Here is an 8530-nt window from a genome sequence, read left to right as displayed (position 1 = left end):
CAATACTTAAAATTAAAACAATTACTGAATTCCGGTACTGATGTCCTACCAATATTTTTCCAGGTCAAACATCAATATCAGTACATTTTTTGGCATATCTTGAGGTGTCCCCAAGCATTATTTACACATGTTTTTATATTCGCAGTTCGTTGTTTCCTCAGGAAAGTCCTTCAATTTAATTATTTTGAAAAGTTTAAATAACGAAAAACCTTCAATCGAAAACTCTAAATATAAAACTGAAGTCCTACTTCTTATAAAAATATTCGATTTGGTAACAATCGTAACGATGTTATAACAAAATAGATCATTATCTCATTCACAATTTAGATCATTATCTCATTAACAATTTAGCAATATATATATATATATATATATATATATATATATATATATATATATATATATATATATATATATATATATATAGATATGACCAATTATGGACCGATCGGAAAAAACATTTACAATAATATTTCTGTGCATATGAGCAATACTTATTCCAAATTTTATGTGGATATCTTAATTTAGTAATGAGTTAAGCGCGTTTAAGTGATTTTCGGAAGGTGACCTTGTATGGGAGCTATGTCCAATTATGGACCCATCCCGAAAATTTTTTCTCTCGATGAATTCTATCGACATAAGATTTTAAGTTCTAGAATTTGTGAAGATTTCAACATTCTGACGGAAGTTATTAACAAAAAACTCATTCTCCGGGAATATGTACTTTTGTATGGGAGGTATATGAAATTATGGACCGATTCTGGCAATTTTCAGTAGGAATCAAGAACTTGTGTAGAAACGAATGTATGATGACTTTCATGAAATTATCATGCATAGTTTTCGAGAAAATTACATCAGAATGTATAAAAAATGCCTATTTTTTCGGAGTTTTAAATGAATGACAAACTTATATATACCCTCCATCACCTCTGATGGTGGGGGAGGGTATAACAACAAACTGATTGTTGTTGTGAAGAGTACTTTTCCGTCAAAATTTTTATTGAAAAATGTGATGTGTGACACCTTTTTAAATGTGCAGTATTGATGGCAAACAAGTGTCAAATTAGTTAACGGTAAATATAAAAAAATAAATATTTCAAAAGAAAAACATTTAGGAAGGAGTGGGAAAATGAAAGTTGGGACAAAGGTAAGTACGCTAATGTAATATTTTAAACTTTTGAATGACTTAAATTTGTAGGTTGACTAAAAGCTATTGCAGATGCCCCTTTGTCGTACCAATCAACATCTAATGACCAATATACATCGTGGAGTTTTGGATGCAAAATAGCTCTAAGATCCCATAAGATCGATCTAAAAAAGCATTCAGAAAGTAATAAACACATTTCTAATATGGCGGTGCTATTTAAGGAAAACAAAATTGAAAATTTTGGTAAGTTCATTTTAAACAAATATATAAAACTAGCTATACCCAGTGTGCTTCGCTACCCTCATCGTAATGGAATAAAATAAATATCACTATTGTAAATGTATATATATATGCAATATCAAAAATTCCCCTTTTAGAGAACTCTTTAAGTTTGATTTTATGATTCTAGTCTCAATATTACAGAAAATTATAAAAAAACAGTTGAAGAACGAAAAAGTACCAGACAGTGCCTTTTTATATATTTTCATTAAATCAGGATGACGCATGTTTAATTTTCAACCAGAAACCAAAAAATCGCATAAAGATTTTTATACAATCAGGAAGCTACATGTCCAATTTTATGTTTTTAGGTTCAATATTATAGAAAATTCGAAAAGTATTAGTAAAAGAACAAAAAAGTACCAGAGTATCCTTTTTCAATTTTCGTTCAATTGGGATACTGCTTGTTTAATTTTATGTTTTTATATTCAATATTTTAGAAAGCTCTAAAAGTACCAGTGAAGTACGAAAATGTACCAAAAAACCTATTTTATTTAATTTCATGTTCCTAAGTTCAATATTATAGAAAATTCAAAAAGTACCAGAAAATATTCCAGTTTAAATTTTCATTCACTCAAGTCCCTGATTGCTTTTATAGATTCTAATTAACTCCGGGCTCCACATGCTTAATTTCATGTTTCTAGGATCAATATTATAAAAAACACAAAAAGTACCTTTTGAAGAACGAAAAAATACCAAAAAGTGCCCTTTTATAGGTTCTCACTTAATCCAGGCTCTAAATGCTTAATTTCATGTTTCTAGGTTCAATATTATAGAAAATTCAAAATGTACCTTTTAAAGAACGAAAAAGTACCAAAAAGTCCCCTTTTATAGGTCCTCACTTAATCCGGGCTCTACATGCTTAATTTCACGTTTCTAGGTTCAATATTATACAAAAATCCAAAAAGTACCTTTTGAAGAACGAAAAAGTTCCAAAAAGTCCCCTTTTATATGTTCTCACTTAATCCAGGCTCTACATACTTAATTTCATGTTTCTAGGTTCAATATTATAAAAAATTCAAAAAGTACCTTTTGATGAACGAAAAGTCCCCTTTTATAGATTCTCATTTACTCCGGGCTCTACATGCTTAATTTCACGTTTCTAGGTTCCATATTATACAAAAATCCAAAAAGTACCTTTTGAAGAACGAAAAAGTACCAAAAGTCCCCTTTTATAGGTTCTCACTTAATCCATCCTCTACATACTTAATTTTATGTTTCTAGGTTCAATATTATAGGAAATTCAAAAAGTACCTTTTGAAGAACGAAAAAGTACCAAAAAGTGCCCTTTTATAGATTCTCATTTACTCCGGGCTCTACATGCTTAATTTCATGTTTCTAGGTTAAATTTTATAGAAAACTCAAAAAGTACCAGTCGAAGAACGAAAAAGTACCAAAAAGTCCCCTTTTATAGATTCTCATTTACTCCGGGCTCTACATGCTTAATTTCATGTTTCTAGGTTAAATTTTATAGAAAACTCAAAAAGTACCAGTCGAAGGACGAAAAAGTACCAAAAAGTCCCTTTTATAGATTCTCATTTACTCCGGTCTCTACATGTTTAATTTCATGTTTCTAGGTTCAATATTAAAGAAAATTCAAAAAGTACCTTTTGAAGAACGAAAAAGTACCAAAAAGTCCCCTTTTATAGATTCTCATTTACTCCGAGCTCTACATGCTTAATTTCATGTTTCTAGGTTTAATTTTAAAGAAAACTCAAAAAAGTACCTTTTATAGATTCTCATTTACTCCGGTCTCTACATGTTTAATTTCATGTTTCTAGGTTCAATATTAAAGAAAATTCAAAAAGTACCTTTTGAAGAACGAAAAAGTCCCATTTTATAGATTCTCATTTACTCCGAGCTCTACATGCTTAATTTCATGTTTCTAGGTTTAATTTTAAAGAAAACTCAAAAAAGTACCTGTGTAGAACGAAAAAGTAGCGAAAAGTCCCTTTATTATTAATTTCATGTTTCTATTTCAATATCATAGAAAACTCAAAAAGGACCAGTTGGAGAATGAAAAGTACCAAAAAATATCACTTGGTACCGGGGTTCCAAATAACACCCCATTAGGATATTTAGTGTTTCTAAATTTAAAATTTTTATCTAAATTGGATCATTGTGGTTGAATAAAATCAAATTTCCCGTTTTTACCCCTTTTGGTACTTTTTTCCTCAGCATTAACGAAATAAAAATTCTATTCCAAAAAGTTGCAACATCGTAGTGGGAGCCCGTTATTATGTATTCATATGTATAAGTTAATAAACCAAAAACAATGTTTTATGAAAAAAGTACCAAAAATAGGTACAATTTTAACCCCTTAAACATCCGAATATCCAAAAAGTACTAAATTCATATTTTTATTTTTTCGTTAAGTTATGAAGGAGTCAAAAATATTTTTTGAATGTGCACTGGTTTAAAAGATACATGGGGTGCGAAAAAAGTACCAAAATACAGTTTTTACCCGTTTATTCCCTAAAGGGCCGAATTTTAAAAAAGTATCAGACACCTGTCCGTTTATTTTTTAAATGAACGGCGATAAGCTTTAAACTGTTTTTGTATCTTTTCTAGTTTAGGAGATATAAGGTTACCGAATTTACCCGTTTTTACCCTTTTTTACCCCCTAAACATTCGAATTTCCAAAAATCCCGTCTTAGTGGATCTATTTGGCGGGAGACCAACCTCCTGTTCAAATTTCAGCTCTTTAGCTTCAACCGTTTAGGCTGTGCGATGATGAATCAGTCAGTGAATCAGTCAGTCAGTCAGTAACGTTAGAATTTTATATATATACTAGCTATACCCAGTGTGCTTCGCTACCCTCATCGTAATGAAATAAAATAAATATTATTGTAAATGTATATATATCTGCAATATCAAAAAGTCCCCTATTTAAATTTATGTTTATATATTCAATATTTTAGAAAACTCAAAAAGTACCAATGAAGTACGAAAAAGTAACAAAAGACCTCTTTTATTTAATTTCATGTTCCTAAGTTTAATATTATAGAGAATTAAAAAAGTACCAGTTGAAGAACGAAAAATTACCAAAGGGTCCCCTTTTATAGATTCTCATTAACTCCGGGCTCCACATGGTTAATTTCATGTTATAAAAAACACAAAAAGTACCTTTTGAAGAACGAAAAATTACCAAAAAGTCCTCTTTTATATGTTCTCACTTACTCCGGGCTCTACGTACTTAATTTCATGTTTCTAGGTTCAATATTATAGAAAATTCAAAAAGCACCTTTTGAAGAACAAAAAAGTGCCGAAAAGTCCCCTTTTATAGGTTATCACTTAATCTTGGCTGTACTTGCTTAATTTCATGTTTCTAGGTTCAATATTATAGAAAATTCAAAAAGTACCTTTTGAAGAACGAATAAGTACCAAAAAGTCCCCTCTTATAGATTCTCATTTACTCCAGGCTCTATATGCTTAATATCATGCTTTTAGGATCAATATTATAGAAAATTCAAAAAGTACCTTTTGAAGAACGAAAAAGTCCCCTTTTATAGATTCTCATTTACTCCAGGCTCTACATGCTTACTTTCATGGATCTAGGATCAATATTATAGAAAATTCAAAAAGTACCTTTTGAAGAACGAAAAAGTACCAAAAAGTCCCCTTTTATAGGTCCTCACTTAATTCGGGCTCTACATGTTTAATTTCATGTTTCTAGGTTCAATATTATAGAAAATTCAAAAAGTACCTTTTGAAGAACAAAATAGTACCAAAAAGTCCCCTTTTATAGTTTCTCACTTAATCCAGGCTCTACATGCATACTTTCATGTTTCTATTTTCAATATTATAGAAAATTCATAAAGTACCTTTTGAAGAACGAAAAAGTACCAAAAAGTCCCCTTTTATAGATTCTCATTTAATTCGGGCTCTAAATGCTTATTTTCATGTTTCTATGTTCAATTTAATAGAAAACTCAAAAAGTACCAGTCGAAGGACGAAAAAGTACCAAAAAGTCCCCTTTTATAGATTCTCATTTACTTCAGGCTCTACATGCTTAATTTCATGCTTCTAGGATCAATATTATAGAAAATTCAAAAAGTACCAGTCGAAAGACGAAAAAGTACCAAAAAGTCCCCTTTTATAGATTCTCATTTACTAAGGGCTCTACATGCTTAATTTCATGTTTCTAGGTTAAATTTTATAGAAAACTCAAAAAGTACCAGTCGAAGGACGAAAAAGTACCAAAAAGTCCCCTTTTATAGATTCTCATTAACTAAGGCCTCCGCATGCTTAATTTCATGTTTCTAGGTTAAATTTTATAGAAAACTCAAAAAGTACCAGTCGAAAGACGAAAAAGTACCAAAAAGTCCCCTTTTATAGATTCTCATTTACTAAGGGCTCTACATGCTTAGTTTCATGTTTCTAGGTTAAATTTTATAGAAAACTCAAAAACTACCAGTCGAAGGACGAAAAAGTACCAAAAAGTCCCCTATTATAGATTCTCATTTACTCTGGGCTCTACATGCTTAATTTCATGTTTCTAGGTAAAATTTTATAGAAAACTCAAAAAGTACCAGTCGAAGGACGAAAAAGTACCAAAAAGTCCCCTATTATAGATTCTCATTTACTCTGGGCTCTACATGCTTAAATTCATGTTTTTAGGTTAAATTTTATAGAAAACTCAAAAAGTACCAGTCGAAAGACGAAAAAGTTCCAAAAAGTTCCAAAAAGTCCCCTTTTATATATTCTCATTTACTCCGGGCTCTACATGCTTAATTTCATGTTTCTAGGTTAAATTTTATAGAAAACTCAAAAAGTATCAGTCGAAAGACGAAAAAGTACCAAAAAGTCCCCTTTTATAGATTCTCATTTACTAAGGGCTCTACATGCTTAATTTCATGTTTCTAGGTTAAATTTTATAGAAAACTCAAAAAGTACCAGTCGAAGGACGAAAAAGTACCAAAAAGTCCCCTTTTATAGATTCTCATTTACTAAGGGCTCTACATGCTTAATTTCATGTTTCTAGGTTAAATTTTATAGAAAACTCAAAAAGTACCAGTCGAAAGACGAAAAAGTACCAAATAGTCCCCTTTTATAGATTCTCATTTACTAAGGGCTCTACATGCTTAATTTTATGTTTCTAGGTTAAATTTTATAGAAAACTCAAAAAGTACCAGTCGAAGGACGAAAAAGTACCAAAAAGTCCGCTTTTATAGATTCTCATTAACTAAGGCCTCCGCATGCTTAATTTCATGTTTCTAGGTTAAATTTTATAGAAAACTCAAAAAGTACCAGTCGAAGGACGAAAAAGTACCAAAAAGTCCCCTATTATAGATTCTCATTTACTCCGGGCTCTACATGCTTAATTTCATGTTTCTAGGTAAAATTTTATAGAAAACTCAAAAAGTACTAGTCGAAGGACGAAAAAGTACCAAAAAGTCCCTTTTATAGATTCCCATTTACTCCGGTCTCTACATGTTTAATTTCATGTTTCTAGGTTCAATATTATAGAAAATTCAAAAAGTACCTTTTGAAGAACGAAAAAGTATCAAAAAGTCCCATTTTATAGATTCTCATTTACTCCGAGCTCTACATGCTTAATTTCATGTTTCTAGGTTTAATTTTAAAGAAAACTCAAAAAAGTACCTGTGTAGAACGAAAAAGTAGCGAAAAGTCCCTTATTATTAATTTCATGTTTCTATTTCAATATCATAGAAAACTCAAAAAGGACCAGTTGGAGAATGAAAAGTACCAAAAAATATCACTTGATACCGGGGTTCCAAATAACACCCCATTAGGATATTTAGTGTTTCTAAATTTAAAAATTTTATCTAAATTGGATCATTGTGGTTGAATAAAATCAAATTTCCCGTTTTTACCCCTTTTGGTACTTTTTTCCTCCCCATTAACGAAATAAAAATTCTATTCCAAAAAGTTGCAACATCGCAGTGGGAGCCTGTTATTATGTATTCATATGTATAAGTTAATAAACCAAAAACAATGTTTTATGAAAAAAGTACCAAAAATAGGTACAATTTTAACCCCTTAAACGTACGAATATCCAAAAAGTACTAAATTCATATTTTTATTTTTTCGTTAAGTTATGAAGGAGTCAAAAATATTTTTTGAATGTGCACTGGTTTTAAAGATACATGGGGTGCGAAAAAAGTACCAAAATACAGTTTTTACCCGTTTATTCCCTAAAGGGGCCGAATTTTAAAAAAGTACCAGACACCTGTCCGTTTATTTTTTAAATGAACGGCGATAAGCTTTAAACTGTTTTTGTATCTTTTCTAGTTTAGAAGATATAAGGTTACCGAATTTACCCGTTTTTACCCTTTTTTTACCCCCTAAACATTCGAATTTCCAAAAATCCCGTCTTAGTGGATCTATTTGGCGGGAGACCAACCTCCTGTCCAAATTTCAGCTCTTTAGCTTCAACCGTTTAGGCTGTGCGATGATGAATCTGTCAGTGAATCAGTCAGTCAGTCAGTCAGTAACGTTAGAATTTTATATATATAGATAGATAAATTTTAATGTATTTTTATTTACTTTTAGTAATACAGCCGCAATCAAATGAGTCTAAAATGATTGACATTAAACTTTCCGTTTTTATTGCAAAACATAGTTCAATTGCTTCTGTTGACCACCTTACAACCTTGCTACGAAACTGCTCAACAAAAGAAAGTTCATTTGAAAAACAAGTAAGAAAGTATAGTCGGGCGTGGCCGACCATATGATACCCTCACCAGTTATGAATATTAAATGTGATTTATTTTTCATAATAAAGCATTTATCTGCAATATTCCCTTGTTCCGATACATTTAAGCAATTTATGGATGAAAAACTAATTTTCTGAAAGAGGCTTTATATGGGGGCTAGGACCAAGGCCGATAAAATTTTGTGAATATATTTATATTTACATAATATTTTATTGTGGTGAATTTCATTGGGATATTTGTGTTTATAAGTTAATTTGGGACATTCAAGTAATTTTCTGAAGGGGTCTTTGTATGGGAGCTAGGGTCAAATGGGGCCCGATCTTTATGAAATTTGGCAGGGTCATCAAGACTTCTATGAAACTTAGTTGTGCCGTATTTTATCGATATATCTGTATATTTAACATAATTATGAGCTCAGAAGCCC

The 8530-nt window shown here is 30.8% G+C and overlaps 1 pseudogene; it reads left to right on the top strand.

The window, feature by feature from the left end:
* Positions 1 to 1012: 1012 nt before the first annotated feature.
* Positions 1013 to 8088, top strand: LOC119607683 (annotated as a pseudogene).
* Positions 8089 to 8530: the final 442 nt, after the last annotated feature.

Source organism: Lucilia sericata, unplaced genomic scaffold, assembly GCF_015586225.1.
Source record: "Lucilia sericata isolate MDLA Ls3-8-SP2 unplaced genomic scaffold, ASM1558622v1 Contig000728F_arrow, whole genome shotgun sequence".
In the NCBI taxonomy this organism is placed as follows: Eukaryota; Metazoa; Arthropoda; class Insecta; order Diptera; family Calliphoridae; genus Lucilia; species Lucilia sericata.
Note: the sequence above shows the minus strand (reverse complement) of the source record. Positions and strands in the feature narration are given on the sequence as shown.